The 16,349-nt window shown below is 43.7% G+C and overlaps 1 long non-coding RNA gene across 2 annotated transcripts in view; it reads right to left on the bottom strand.

The window, feature by feature from the left end:
- LOC140068945 (uncharacterized) overlaps positions 1-15,431 on the bottom strand; it is a 52,567-nt gene extending 37,136 nt beyond the window's left edge. For both annotated transcript variants that reach the window (XR_011848644.1, XR_011848645.1), the window contains exon 1: positions 15,351-15,431. This is a non-coding gene — a long non-coding RNA (uncharacterized lncRNA). The remainder of the gene's footprint in view (positions 1-15,350) is intronic.
- Between the last annotated feature and the right edge of the window lie 918 nt (positions 15,432-16,349).

Genomic DNA, 16,349 nt, shown 5'->3' on the forward strand with positions numbered 1-16,349 from the left:
GAATACAGTTTAAAATAATAATAACCCTCATCCATAAAGCTCTGTATAATGCTGCACCCCCCTACCTCTCCTCTCTTATCTCAGTCTATCGCCCAACCCGTGCTCTTAGATCCGCCAGTGATCTTAGATTAACCTCTACCCTAGTGCGGACCTCCCACTCGCGTCTCCAAGACTTCTCTAGAGCTGCACCAATTCTATGGAATGCTCTGCCCCGGACTATCAGACTAATACCTAACCTCCAAAGTTTCAAACGTGGTCTTAAAACCCATTTCTTTAGGCAAGCCTATAACACTCATTAACTGCATGAAGTTTTAACTCTTCTACTAACCCGTCCTGTGTCGTCCTCCCATCTGTTATCCAGCAACCAACAGGCACCAGACTTCTCTGCAGTCCCATTCACCCTGGACCTGGTATATAAGATGACGGCTGAGTGGTTCAAGCGACAGCAATTCCATTTATTATATTTTGTTCTATTCCCTAAGAAGAATGGCTTGACCATTAAATATTCTTTTACCTCGTGTTACCCCATCATCTTCATAAACCGTAAGCTCTGGCGAGCAGGGACCTCACTCCTGTTGTTCCATACAAATGTTGTGCTCTGTTACATTACATTTGTATTTGTTTCCTATGAATTGTAAAGCGCTACAGAATATGATGACGCTATATAAATAAAGATTATTATTATTATTATTATGGAGGCAGTGAACTAGTAGTAGATTAAAGGTGCTGCAGTTAAAACTATGTTAGTTGGATCTTGGGATGGAGCTGGCGCTCTGCAGCCAGGCGAGCTTTCGCCAATCCAAGCCCCTGTCTCTAGGCTACTCCCCAAACAGCACTTCTAAGAACCTTTTGTATAAGATCAAGTGTAGTAGCGTTCTTATAAGTTTGGGATATGGCGGGTGAGGGGAATGTAAACAGCTGCGCAAGAAGCGCTGAAATAATATCGGTTAATCATAAAAGTTTGCCAGTATATTTTGTGGATAACACAGCAGGGTGGCGACAAAGTTAACAACTTTGATGTGGAATCCATGAAAACAACCCAAATTTCTGCCTGACACACCTCGTTTGATAAGGGGAGGATGTATGGAGGCAGCTATATGGACGACTTTTGGAGGTAGCAATGGAGACAACGTGTGGAGGCTGCTATGGAGACAATTTAATTTGGATAGTGCCTGTATGTGGCAGTCCCAAAACGTTTTCAAACCAGAGGAGCAGGTAGGTGTCCCTCCAGAAAAATGGAATAGATTGAGTGCATGTATGTGGCAGTCCCAAAAAGTTTTCAAACCAGAGGAGCAGGTAGGTGGCCCTCCAGAAAAATGGAATAGATTGAGTGCCTGTATGTGGCAGTCCCAAAAAGTTTTCAAACCAGAGGAGCAGGTAGGTGTCCCTCCAGAAAAATGGAATAGATTGAGTGCCTGTATGTGGCAGTCCCAAAAATGTTTCAAACCAGAGGAGCAGGTAGGTGGCCCTCCAGTAAAATGGAATAGATTGAGTGCCTGTATGTGGCAGTCCCAAAAAGTTTTCAAACCAGAGGAGCAGGTAGGTGTCCCTCCAGAAAAATGGAATAGATTGAGTGCCTGTATGTGGCAGTCCCAAAAATTTTTCAAACCAGAGGAGCAGGTAGGTGGCCCTCCAGTAAAATGGAATAGATTGAGTGCCTGTATGTGGCAGTCCAAAAAATTTTTTAAAACAGAGGACCGGGTAGGTGGCCCTCCAGAAAAATGGAATAGATTGAGTGCCTTTATGTGGCACTCACAAAAATTGTTTCAAACAGAGGACCGGGTAGGTGGCCCTCCAGAAAAATTAAATGCATAAAGTACTATAGCAAGAGCCAGTGGGCCCTGTCAAAAAATAGCCAGTTTCCTCTGCTTTACTGTACAAAGAGGAGGAGAAGGAGGAAAATGAGGAGGAGGAGGAGTGGATCAATTATTCAGGTTGAGCTTCCTTCACCTGGTGGAGATTGGAAATTCTGAGAAATCCAGCCTTTATTCATTTTAATAAGCGTCAGCCTGTCAGCGCTGTCAGTCGACAGGCGTGTACGCTTATCTGTGATGATGCCACCAGCTGCACTGAAAACCCGCTCGGACAAGACGCTAGCGGCAGGGCAGGCAAGAACCTCCAAGGCGTAAAGCGCCAGTTCGTGCCACATGTCCAGCTTTGAAACCCAGTAGTTGTAGGGAGCTGTGTGATCATTTAGGACGATGGTATGGTCAGCTACGTACTCCCTCACCATCTTTCTGTAAAGATCAGCCCTACTCTGCCGAGACTGGGGACAGGTGACAGTGTCTTGCTGGGGTGACATAAAGCTGGCAAAAGCCTTGTAAAGCGTACCCTTGCCAGTGCTGGACAAGCTGCCTGCTCGCCTACTCTCCCTCGCTACTTGTCCCGCAGAACTACGCACTCTGCCGCTAGCGCTGTCAGAAGGGAAATACTGTTTCAGCTTGTGCACCAGGGCCTGCTGGTATTCATGCATTCTCACACTCCTTTCCTCTGCAGGGATGAGAGTGGAAAGATTTTGCTTGTACCGTGGGTCCAGGAGAGTGAACACCCAGTAATCGGTGCTGGAATAAATTCTTTGAACGCGAGGGTCACGGGATAGGCAGCCTAGCATGAAATCTGCCATATGCGCCAGAGTACCAACGCGTAAGAATTCACTCCCCTCACTGGCCTGACTGTCCATTTCCTCCTCCTCCAACTCCTCCAACTCCTCTTCTTCTGCCCATACACGCTGAACAGTGAAGGACTCAACAATGGTCCCCTCTTGTGTCTCGCCAACATTCTCCTCCTCTTCCTCCTCATCCTCCTCCACCTCCACCTCCTCCGATATGCGCTGAGAAACAGACCTGAGGGTGCTTTGGCTATCAACAAGGGAATCTTCTTCCCCCGTCTCTTGTGACGAGCGCAAAGCTTCCGACTTCATGCTGATCAGAGAGTTTTTCAACAGGCCAAGCAGCGGGATGGTGAGGCTGATGATGGCGGCATCGCCACTGACCATCTGTGTTGACTCCTCAAAGTTACTCAGCACCTGACAGATATCAGACATCCACGTCCACTCCTCATTGTAGACTTGAGGAAGCTGACTGACCTGACTACCACTTCTGGTGGAAGTTGACATCTGGCAGTCTACAATCGCTCTGCGCTGCTGGTAAACTCTGGATAACATGGTCAGTGTTGAATTCCACCTCGTGGGCACGTCGCACAACAGTCGGTGAGCGGGCAGTTGGAGGCGGCGCTGCGCTGCCCTGAGAGTGGCAGCATCTGTGCTGGACTTCCTGAAATGCGCACAGATGCGGCGCACCTTCGTGAGCAAATCTGACAGATTGGGGTATGTCTTGAGGAAACGCTGAACTATCAGATTTAACACATGGGCCAGGCATGGCACATGTGTCAGTCTGCCGAGTTGCAGAGCCGCCACTAGGTTACGGCCGTTGTTACACACAACCATGCCTGGCTTCAGGTTCAGCGGTGCCAGCCACAGATCAGTCTGCGCCGTGATGCCCTGTAATAGTTCTTGGGCGGTGTGCCTTTTGTCGCCTAGGCTCAGCAGTTTGAGCACCGCCTGCTGTCGCTTAGCGACGGCACTGCTGCTGTGCCTAGAGCTACCGACTGATGGCGCCGTGCCCACGGATGGTAGTTCGGAGGAGGAGGTGGAGGAGGGGTGGGAGGAGGAGGAGGCATAGTAGGCCTGAAACACCTGGACCGAGGTAGGCCCCGCAATCCTCGGCGTCGGCAGTATATGACCAGCCCCAGGGTCAGACTCGGTCCCAGCCTCCACCAAGTTAACCCAATGTGCCGTCAGCGATATATAGTGGCCCTGCCCGGCAGCACTCGTCCACGTGTCCGTGGTCAGGTGGACCTTGTCAGAAACGGCGTTGGTCAGGGCACGGGTGATGTTGTCTGACACATGCTGGTGCAGGGCTGGGACGGCACATCGGGAAAAGTAGTGGCGGCTGGGGACCGAATACCGAGGGGCGGCCGCCGCCATGAGGTTGCGAAAGGCCTCGGTCTCTACTAGCCTATAGGGCAGCATCTCCAGGCTAAGCAATCTGGAGATGTGCACATTAAGGGCTTGGGCGTGCGGGTGGGTTGCACTATATTTGCGTTTCCGCTCCAGCGTCTGGGGTATGGAGAGCTGAACGCTGGTGGATGCTGTGGAGGATCGTGGAGGCGACGATGGGGTTTTTGTGGCAGGGTCCTGGGCAGGGGGCTGACTATCAGCTGACACAGGGGAAGGAGCAGTGGTGTGCACGGCCGGAGGTGAACGGGCTTGTTGCCACTGAGTGGGGTGTTTAGCATTCATATGCCTGCGCATACTGGTGGTAGTTAAGCTAGGAGTGGTGGAACCCCTGCTGAGCCTGGTTTGGCAAATGTTGCACACCACAGTCCGTCGGTCATCCGGTGTTTCCTTAAAGAACCTCCAGACTTCTGAAGATCTAGCCCTCGCCGCAAGAGCCCTCACCACGGGAGCTTCACTAGTTGACACATTTGGCGCTGATGCACCAGCTCTGGCCCTGCCTCTCCGTCTGGCCCCACCACTGCCTCTTCCAACCTGTTCTGGTCAAGGACTCTCCTCCGTCTCAGAAGCACTGTGTTCACCCGGCCTCTCAACCCAGCTTAGGTCTGTCACCTCATCATCCTCCGATCCCTCAGTCTGCTCCCCCCTCGGACTTCCTGCCCTGACAACAACTTCCCCACTGTCTGACAACCGTGTCTCCTCATCGTCGGACACCTCTTTACACACTTTTACTACGTCAAGAAGGTCATCATCACCCACAGACTGTGACTGGTGGAAAACCTGGGCATCGGAAAATTGCTCAGCAGCAACCGGACAAGTGGTTTGTGACTGTGGGAAGGGTCCAGAAAACAGTTCCTCAGAGTATGCCGGTTCAAATGCCAAATTTTCCTGGGAGGGGGCAGACTGGGGGGGAGGAGGCTGAGGTGCAGGAGCTGGAGGAGTGGCGATTTCGGTGACATGGGTGGACTGTGTGGAAGACTGACTGGTGGACAAATTGCTCGAAGCATTGTCAGCAATCCACGACATCACCTGTTCGCACTGTTCTGGCCTCAACAGTGCTCTACCACGAGTCCCAGTAACTTCAGACATGAACCTAGGGAGTGTAGCTCTGCGGCGTTCCCCTGCTCCCTCATAAGCAGGTGGTGTCTCACCCCGGCCAGGACCACGGCCTCTGACCCCTGCAGTAGTTGGACGCCCACGTCCCCGCCCTCGTCCTCTACCCCTAGCCCTCGGGTTAAACATTTTTAAAATGAGAGTTATAGCTTTAATTTTTTTTTAACTTTTTTTTGTGTTTTTTTTTTTTTTTTTTGTGTTTTTGAGTTTTTAAAACCAAACAATGCTATCCTATTGCTATGGCTATTTTCTAGCCAAGTATGAAAGCACACTACTATGCCAGATGAGATGACACTGAGTTATTAAACAAAATAAACGTAAAATAAAAAAGGACAAATGGCAGACTGTGCCTAATTGAAATCCAACCCCTAATAAATTTTCCCACTTCGGTCTTTGCAATGGATATGTGCGTCACTAAGCGCAAAACACAGCGGTCGCAAGTCTCACTACAAATTGCTCACAATTGGCTAGTAGATGCACTGCAGCAAGTACAGCCACCAGCAGATCAACCAGAAATCAAATATATAACGCTACTGTAGGCGTAAGCCGTTTGGATTCTCCTTTGGCTATTTTCTAGCCAAGTATGAAAGCACACTACTATGCCAGATGAGATGACGCTGAGTTAGTAAACAAAATAAACGTAAAATAAAAAAGGACAAATGGCAGACTGTGCCTAATTGAAATCCAACCCCTACTAAATTTTCCCACTTCGGTCTTTGCAATGGATATGTGCGTCACTAAGCGCAAAACACAGCGGTCGCAAGTCTCACTACAAATTGCTCACAATTGGCTAGTAGATGCACTGCAGCAAGTACAGCCACCAGCAGATCAACCAGAAATCAAATATATAACGCTACTGTAGGCGTAAGCCGTTTGGATTCTCCTTTGGCTATTTTCTAGCCAAGTATGAAAGCACACTACTATGCCAGATGAGATGACGCTGAGTTAGTAAACAAAATAAACGTAAAATAAAAAAGGACAAATGGCAGACTGTGCCTAATTGAAATCCAACCCCTACTAAATTTTCCCACTTCGGTCTTTGCAATGGATATGTGCGTCACTAAGCGCAAAACACAGCGGTCGCAAGTCTCACTACAAATTGCTCACAATTGGCTAGTAGATGCACTGCAGCAAGTACAGCCACCAGCAGATCAACCAGAAATCAAATATATAACGCTACTGTAGGCGTAAGCCGTTTGGATTCTCCTTTGGCTATTTTCTAGCCAAGTATGAAAGCACACTACTATGCCAGATGAGATGACGCTGAGTTATTAAACAAAATAAACGTAAAATAAAAAAGGACAAATGGCAGACTGTGCCTAATTGAAATCCAACCCCTACTAAATTTTCCCACTTCGGTCTTTGCAATGGATATGTGCGTCACTAAGCGCAAAACACAGCGGTCGCAAGTCTCACTACAAATTGCTCACAATTGGCTAGTAGATGCACTGCAGCAAGTACAGCCACCAGCAGATCAACCAGAAATCAAATATATAACGCTACTGTAGGCGTAAGCCGTTTGGATTCTCCTTTGGCTATTTTCTAGCCAAGTATGAAAGCACACTACTATGCCAGATGAGATGACGCTGAGTTAGTAAACAAAATAAACGTAAAATAAAAAAGGACAAATGGCAGACTGTGCCTAATTGAAATCCAACCCCTACTAAATTTTCCCACTTCGGTCTTTGCAATGGATATGTGCGTCACTAAGCGCAAAACACAGCGGTCGCAAGTCTCACTACAAATTGCTCACAATTGGCTAGTAGATGCACTGCAGCAAGTACAGCCACCAGCAGATCAACCAGAAATCAAATATATAACGCTACTGTAGGCGTAAGCCGTTTGGATTCTCCTATGGCTATTTTCTAGCCAAGTATGAAAGCACACTACTATGCCAGATGAGATGACACTGAGTTATTAAACAAAATAAACGTAAAATAAAAAAGGAAAAATGGCAGACTGTGCCTAATTGAAATCCAACCCCTACTAAATTTTCCCACTTTGGTGTTTGAGGTGGATATGTGTGCCACTAAGCGCAAAACACAGCGGTCGCAAGTCTCACTACAAATTGCTCACAATTGGCTAGTAGATGCACTGCAGCAAGTACAGCCACCAGCAGATCAACCAGAAATCAAATATATAACGCTACTGTAGGCGTAAGCCGTTTGGATTCTCCTATGGCTATTTTCTAGCCAAGTATGAAAGCACACTACTATGCCAGATGAGATGACACTGAGTTATTAAACAAAATAAACGTAAAATAAAAAAGGAAAAATGGCAGACTGTGCCTAATTGAAATCCAACCCCTACTAAATTTTCCCACTTTGGTGTTTGAGGTGGATATGTGTGCCACTAAGAGCTAAACACAACGGTAGCAAGTCCCCCTGCTAATTCCTCACAAAATGGTACTAGATGCAAATAAAAAAAAAAAAAGTAGAACGTTATTGTAGCCCTAAGAAGGGCTGTTGGGTTCTTGGAGAATCACTCCTGCCTAACAGTAAGCTAATAGAACACCCTAACGCTTTCCCTGACCAGCAGCAGCTCTCTCCCTAGCGGCATCCAGACACAGAATGATCCGAGCAGCGCGGGCAGCGGCTAGTCTATCCCAGGGTCACCTGATCTGGCCAGCCAACCACTGCTATCGACGTGTAAGGGTACCACGTCATGCTGGGTGGAGTGCAGAGTCTCCTGGCTTGTGATTGGCTCTGTTTCTGGCCGCCAAAAAGCAAAACGGCGGGAGCTGCCATTTTCTCGAGCGGGTGAAGTATTCGTCCGAGCAACGAGCAGTTTCGAGTACGCTAATGCTCGAACGAGCATCAAGCTCGGACGAGCATGTTCGCTCATCTCTAATTCAGACCACTTAAAAATTTTCACCCTTTGTTTCATTGCAGCTTCAAGTTATTTTTTGATCATTAATGTATACTCACATCTTTTTGCACCGCATCCTGACAAAAAAAGTAGATATATTTGCTAATTTAATTAACAAGAAAAACTAAAATATCACATTAATATATTTCAGTAGCATGAAAATATATATAAATAACATAGATACGAGAAGTATTCAAGATCTGGGCTAATAGTTATAGCTGGCTTTAGTAAAGGAGTTTACTGACTGGATTTATCACCACATTGTCTTGTGTCTTGTACAAAAGGTTTCACAACTGCATCAGCCTGTGTACTGTGTACTCATATAGCTTTTGGGATGGTGTGGATTAGAGGAAGTAAAATAAAAAATACTATTTAAAAATACTGACAAAAGCAGTCAAGTGACAGAGCTCTCTCTATGTATGTAGCAGAGCTGGATGTGTTCAGGACCATGGATACAGATATCTCCTGCACAGAATAGTGAGGTACAAGATCTTCACTGTTCCCATTAAGTCCCTCCGTCCCATTCTGTGATTCTACAGAACTTTCTCTGTCTCTTTCTGCACCTCATGATGCTCTCGTCGCCCACCTTGTCATCGGTAGTATTAGCTCTGTGCAGATAAACTAACAAAAACTTTAGATAATTTATATACCATTATAAAGTCAAAGTCCAATCACTGATATAAACGGAAAGGGAAAATGTAAAACTTATTTATAACTTATAATATAAAACATTTATCTGGCATATTTAAAAACACAGAGGAGGGGGGCTTTGTATCAATGATTGTCACTGTAAGTCAAATAAACACCTCCCATTGAGATATTAAAGAACTCCTCACTGTAAAAACACAACTATACCTCTGTCTTTATAGTTTACATGAATGTATCAACAACCAGGCATAGGTGTTACACAAGGAGCTAGACTAAAGGTAGAATGCTGAGCTATATATGATACTCAGTAGACAATCAACCCTATAATTGTTAAATAGGAACACACAAGCTTCTATATCCTACACTCTAGGATCTCACTAGCTTAACAATGAACTAGCTTAACAGATCATAGCCTCTCACATCCTCATTCCTCATCAAAATATCCTCACTCCTAATCAAAGTATCTCAACGTGCTTCTCTCTTAACTGTAGGGATCATCTGGAGAATTGACCATAGGTAGTTATTTAGAGAAGAAAATAGTAAAAATATCAGGACGCCAGCACATTTTTATTATTTTCTTCTTTAAATAACTACCTATGATAAGCTATTGACCCTTAGTGCTCATACAGCACAGGCTATAGACTGCATGTAACTGGTTTACTTATGATTTCTACCACTTATTACATGTCCCCCTGCTTCTCCATGTGATGGAAGCTGTCAGACCGTCACCATATATATGCTGTGTACAGTGTTCAGTGGATTTAGTAGATTCAGTAGATTTAATGCTAAATTACTTTGGGAGAGAACACAAGGCATCATGGGATCTGTGGGCTAACTGGCCTCAGCTGGAGGGTATAGGCTGACGGACATAAGTCTCCGTCCACTTCATCAAAGCCACAAAAAAGACACCTCCCAAAGCTCTGTATACCAAAGTATAAAAAAATTATTAGCGCCAGAAGATGGCAAATGTAAATGTATGAAAACATTATAAAACCTATACAAATTTGGTTTCCCCTAATCGTACCAACCCAAAGAATAAAGTAGACATGTCATTTGGGGTGCAGAGTGAAAACCGTAAAATCCAGGCCCACAAGAATACTGCAAAAATGTGTTTTTTTTTACTAATTTCACTGCATTTTGAATTTTTTTCCCACTTCCCAGTACATGGCATGGAATATTAAATACCACCATTTTACACAGAAAATAATCCATAACACAGCTCTGCACATGGAAAAATTAAAAAGTTATAGATTTTTGAAGGTGGGGAGTGAAAAATGAAAACGAAAAAACGGAAAAGGGCTGCGGCGGAAAGGGGTTAAAGGGGGAATTACATATAATAATTTGGTAAAATCACTATAGCTTTACAGTTATGCTTTAAATCAGCATAGGGAATAATTGATACCTGAATGGAAAGGTACCTGATACTGATCCCACATCCAAGTACTTATGTGATTAAGAAGGAAAAAAATTAAAGAAAACTGAATGGGGAAATAATTTCCTTTTTAACAGTTACTGAATCATTACAGATGATATCTTCAACTCAGCTTCTTCCTAAAGGTTAAATATTCAAGGGACAGTCAGATGTGAACAGTGGGAAACAATTATGAAAAGAGTTGCATGGAGATTTTGGCTCAGAATAAGTTAAAGCGTAACAGTCAAAATATTTCATTTAACAACACAAGAATACACTTTTAACAAAAACTGTACATATCCCAATAAAAATCATTCTTGTTGCAAAGTAATTTAGGTTTATGGTCAGTATTATTTATCATAGCTGTGATTATGATCCTAGTCTATGGGGGTCATATGTCAACAGTCAGGACATTTGTGTGTATCTTTTCTTGTTTTTTTCCGACTTTTGGACTTGTTTGATTTATCTTTGAGGTTGATATATCAGGCAGCTGTGTCTATAGGGTTTTTGCGACTTTTTAATAAAACATTGCACAATAGTCTCAAACTCTTTTTCAATTTTCTTTTTCCTACACATGGTCAAGACTAAAGTTTATTTGCGACCTTTTAACCTCGATTTACGCCAAAATTGGGACTTTTTCATACGTTCACATGTGGATTTGAAAGATATATCGGGCGGAACGCTGAAGAATTCTTGTGCGCCTAGTTTTGCTAGGCGAGTGGAAAAGTTGCAAATTTGGGCCCAAATATATCAAATATACCCCAAAATGTCGCAAAATTAAAAGAAATAAAGGACCGAAATAAGTTGCTATATAACATTTCCCATATTTACGTTTTCATAAATTTTGAAATTGTGTAAATAGTGGTGGAAGCAGATGAGGCAAGGGACAATCTACTGAATGTAGCCTTCTCAACTGTGTTTACCCAGGAAAATCCCCTTGTGGATGACACGATGAAGAATGATGTAAATCCTCTTTGGAATTTCAACAGTTTAACCCAGGAAGTGGTACGGCGCTGCCTTACAACCACTAAGATTGACAAATCACCGGGCCCAGATGGCATACATCCCCAGGTTCTGCATGAACTATGTAGCGTTTAATATTTGAAGATTCCCTGAGGACTGGTTATGTTCAACAGGTGCATAGAAAATATGGCACCAATATACAAAAAAGGATCAAAATGATCCTGGAAACTTCAGACTTGTGAGTCTAACTTCTGTTGTAAAGAAAATATTTAAGGGGTTTGTTAGAGATGCTATCCTGGAGTATCTCACTGTACCCAGCATCAGCTTATGACCCAGAATCAGCATAGGTTTATGAGAGATTAGTCCTGTCAGACTAATCTGACTGGCTTCTATGAAGAAGTAAGTTCTAGACTGAATCTGGGGGGAGCTGTGGATGTTGTATATCTGGACTTTTCAAAGGCATTTGACAAAGTGCTGCTTAAAAGGCTGGTAAATAAAATGGGACTTCTGGGACTAGGGGAAAATCTGTATATTTGGGTAAGTAATTGGCTTAGTGATAGAAAAAACAAAGGTTGTCATTAATGGCACATTCTCAGATTGGGTTGACGTTACCAGTGGAGTGCCACAGGGGTTTGTATTCGGCCACTTCTTTTTAATATTTTTATTAATGACCTTGTAGTGGGTTTACACAGTCAAGTTTTAAAATTTGCAAATGATACTAAACTGTATATACCAATTCAAATGTAATTATGAAATGCTGTATGTGTTCTATAGTTCAATAGATGAGGTCGATAGTTTAGCATTACAGAGGGATTTGTGGAAGCTTGAGGAGTGGGCAGAGAAATGGTTGATGAGGTTTAATGTAGATAAATGTAAAGTATAATTATGTTCTAAACAGTCAATTACTTGGTAACACTGGAGCTGAAAAAGACTTGGGGGTATTGGTGGATGGTAAACTTAATATTAGTAACCAGAGCCAGGATACTGCTGCTAAGATAAATGAAATTATGGGAAGTATCAAGAGAGAAATAGATTACCATGATAAAGACATAGAAAAAGACCATGATATAGGTTTGCCCTTATATCACTGGTCGGACCACGCATGGAATATTGTGTTCAGTTTTGGGCACCAGTGTATAAAAAGGACATAGCAGAGCTGGAACGGGTGCAGAGGAGAGCAACCAAGATTATTAGGGGAATGCGGGGACTAGAATACAATGACAGATTACAAAATTTGGGGATTATTCAGTTTAGAAAAAGGATGACTGAGAGGGGACCTCATTACAATGTACAAATACCTGAATGGACAGTACAAGGATCCCTCCAAAGATCTTTTTGTACCTAGGCCTGTGACTAGGACAAGGGGACACTCTCTACGCCTAGAGAGTGGCACCTTCATGTTTTACCACTTTAAAGGCCTTATCTTTCTCGCTTATTGCTTTCCTTACAAGACTAGTTAGCCACATTGGCTTTTTCTTGTTCCTCTCTTGCTTTTTCCCATATGGAATGTGTTTCTCACAGGACTTTTTTTTAATATATGAGAAAAAGCCCCATTTTTTTGGGGGGGGGGCTTTTGTCTTTGAGAACATCATCCCTGTCTATGCCTATAAGGTCTTCCCTTAGTTGCTGAAAAGTTTGCCCTCCTGAAGTTTAGAGTGTTGGTTGCCCCTCCACTAACGCTCTTAGTAAAGCGTAATACAAAATAAATTATTTTATGGTCACTATTACCCAGGTTCCCCCAATCTGTAATTTTGATACCCTATCAGGACTGTTGGTTAGGATAAGCTCCAGCAGTGCTCCCCTTTTGTTGGCTCCAGAACTAGTTGTGACAGGTAATTGTCTTTTGTTGTCGACAAAAACCTGCTACCTCTGAAGAACCTGCAGGTTTCTGCTCCCCAGTCTATATCTGGGTACTTGCAGTCTCCCATTATAAGTACTTCACCCTGCTTTGAAGCTGCATCCATTTCACTTATCAGCATTTCCTCTGCTGCCTCCATTATATTTTAAGCCTCATAACAAACCCCTAGTAATATTTTATTATTCCTTTTCCCTCCCCTTATGTCCACCTGTAAGGACTCACATATAAACAAACCCCTCCCCTTTTTTATTTATATGATCATTTCTAAAAAGATTATAACCATCTATAGTAACAGCCAATTCATATCTACTGTCCATCCATGTCTCGCTAATACCCACTATATCATATTTACGCTCCAACATTAAGAGTTCCAGTTCCTCCATTTTGTTAGTGAGGCCTCTTGCATTTCTGTACATATACTTTATATGGTTTCACCTATCCCTATTCCTTTTGTTCTTATTCCCCAATCTAATTCCAGTCCCCCTTCCTCCCTGATGGACTATGACTCTCCCCTGTTCCCTATCTATACTGTCTTTTTGCCCTGCACAAGTGTAGTTGCCCTCCCCAAGGTCTCTAGTTTAAACACTCCTCCAACTTTCTAGCCATTTTTCCCCCAAAACAGCTGCAACCTCCCCATTGAGGTGCAGCCCATCCATGCTGTAGAGCCTGTAGCCGACAGAAAAGTCAGCCCAGTTCTCCATGAACCCAAAGCCCTCCTTCATACACCAACTTTTGACCCCCCTATTTACCTCCCAGATCTGCATGTCTCCCAGTGTGGCATGTGGTACAGGTAGTATTCCGGAGAAAACTACCTTTGAGGTCCTTGCCCTGAGCTTATGGCCTAAATCCCTGAAATCATTTTCAAGGACCTTCCACCTACCTCTTACTTTGTCATTAGTGCGAATGTGGACCATGAACGCTGGTTCCTCCCCAGCCCCTCCCAGTAATCTTTCAACCTGATCCACAATATGCCGAACCCATCTATTCACCTAATAATCGAATCTCCCACTACCAGCACCTTGTCTGTGCTCCCACTACCCTTCTCACTGGAACAGACAGTTCTGGTTGCTAGAGGCCACGTCTTGCTGCAGCATGGCTACCCCACAGCTGATATCCCCCTCATTCGCCAGCCTGGCAAACTTATTGCACCAGATCAGGACTAGACTACCTGCAACTCTTCCCTCTACTCCGCCTTCTACATGTTACCCACCTAGCTGCCTCCTCACTCTGCACCTCCATACTTCCTACATTTCTACACCCGTCTTCCCCAGTGAGTTTGTGCTCCAGGAGCAGCAAACTTCTCTCCATATTGTCAATTGCCCGCAGCCTTGAAACTTGCTCTTTTAGATCCAGAATCTGGGCTTCTAGATGAGCAATTTTCACATATCTCACACAGCAGTATTCCCCCTCGAATGGCTGTTCAAGGAAAGCATACATGGCACAAGATGTACACTGTGTAGCATTGCCACTTATGAAGTCCATTGTTCTAATGGGGATTACAAGAGAAAAACGTTAGAAGAGAAGAATTTACAGTAAAAGTAACACAAAATACAGCAGTTACCTACTAACGTCCCTCAAACTTAAGTCCCTTAACCCCTTCCCAACATTTGACGTAATAGTACTGCATTGCGGGAGGTGCGTTCCCGCAATTTGCAGTACTATTACGTCAAACTTCTGGCCCCGGCTTCTGAAAGGAATGAAAGGAATGTATTTATGAAGTGTTTGCGCCACTTTTGTGTTGCGGTTACACATTGTCCAACACTTTAAAGAACTGTGCACCTAAAGGAGTGGGGTAGTGCTTAGTGAGAGCTTGCACCACATGTATTACTGAGCTGCAGCACAATTTTGTTGCAAAAGCATGAAGCAAAGAGTGCCAAAAAATAAGGTGCGACTGTGTGCATATCCTGAAAGCAGACCTGATTTACTAAGAGCTTGCGCCACTATTGGATTATATGGCACAAACTACACATTAGTAAGGCAGCCTGCACTAGGCCAGTTTGCACCAGTTTTTTTTATATGTAGACGATAGTGTTATCACTTGTTGGCAAATGGTTTGGCTGTAGTTATGGACAAATCTGAAGCACACTAAAGTGTAACATTTATTTATTTCTCTATTGGTAAGCAACATTTCACTACCAATAAACATTGTTGTGTAGACTTCTCCACAGTGTCGTAACTAGAGTCTTCTGGCCCGGGACACAATTCCTAATGGGACCCCCTCCTACTGTAACCATGACCACCATTACTGCACTTATAGTACTGCTGTGCCAGGAGCAAATATTACCTCATTGCAATGATTAGTATTACAGGTATGGACGTTTCAAAGCACAATATTATCAATGATAATTGTGTATAAGGCCCAAATAATACTACTACATCATGACGGTTTCTACAAAATGACTAAACAAAATATATCAGCAGTATATCCAAAGACAAATATACCACAGTACATGATAACATGATGGCTGACTTACTAATGATGTCTTGATGGTGTCTTTCTCCTTTCTAGTCAGGTATTCCAAGTTTCTTCCAGCTAAGACTCATCTCTGTGGACTGTGAAAAACAATAATTATTATCTATCACCCTAGTTCATCTATCATACCCCTTTAAGCCCCTACAGAATAATAATAAATTGGTCACATGTTCGTTCATCCCTGCCTCATGTGTTTAAATGGCCACTTATTTGCTCCCTCTTCAGGTTAGTACTCTCCTTTTCTCTATTAGTGTACTTTTATTTCCCCCATTCAATTCAAGTGCCCATTTTTACAATTATTACCCCCTTCCTTCTTCCCAATGCAAAAAGAGATAAATAATACTCACAGGCACTGCGATGGACTATAACAAATTAGAAACCAATGTACCATTGAAGAGCCACAGATTAAAGCACTTCACAGCAATAGCAACTCATCCCAGGAGGTTACAAAAGGTTCTTACGCCAGTGTTAATGGAGTTAAACCTGGTGGTTTAGCCATGGGCTCCAAATGGCCTCAATTTTCAAGTCAGAATTATATTTTTGGTAAACAAACTTTTCCAGTTGTAGAGAAAGGTCAACTCTAGCCTTAAATTCTGAGACAGTAGGGGGAAGAGGAATCTTTGAATGGAATTCTGTCAGTTGCAAGGCAAGGTATAAAAGTCACAGAATCGCCAATCAGTGACTCTCCATTACATGAATGTCAGAAACATACCCCAGAATACATACTATGCTTGAACAAGGTTAAGTAGTTTCACCGTCGGATCTGCGGATCAAGAACTTGCCTTACCTTCCACCATTCTTTAACTATTGTCCCTAGCATTACAAGGTGTTGCCCAACTTTCATAAACAGGCACTCATCCACTCCCACAAGTGTCGTCATAAGCATAGAGTTGGGCAACAATCCATTAGAGGGATCCCCCCCCCACATTTTCCTTCATTCTTAATAACGTCCCCTCTCAATATGCCCCATTAACCTCTTCCCACCAATGCCCTTTATTGT

Source organism: Engystomops pustulosus, chromosome 7 (assembly GCF_040894005.1).
Source record: "Engystomops pustulosus chromosome 7, aEngPut4.maternal, whole genome shotgun sequence".
Lineage (NCBI taxonomy): Eukaryota > Metazoa > Chordata > Amphibia > Anura > Leptodactylidae > Engystomops > Engystomops pustulosus.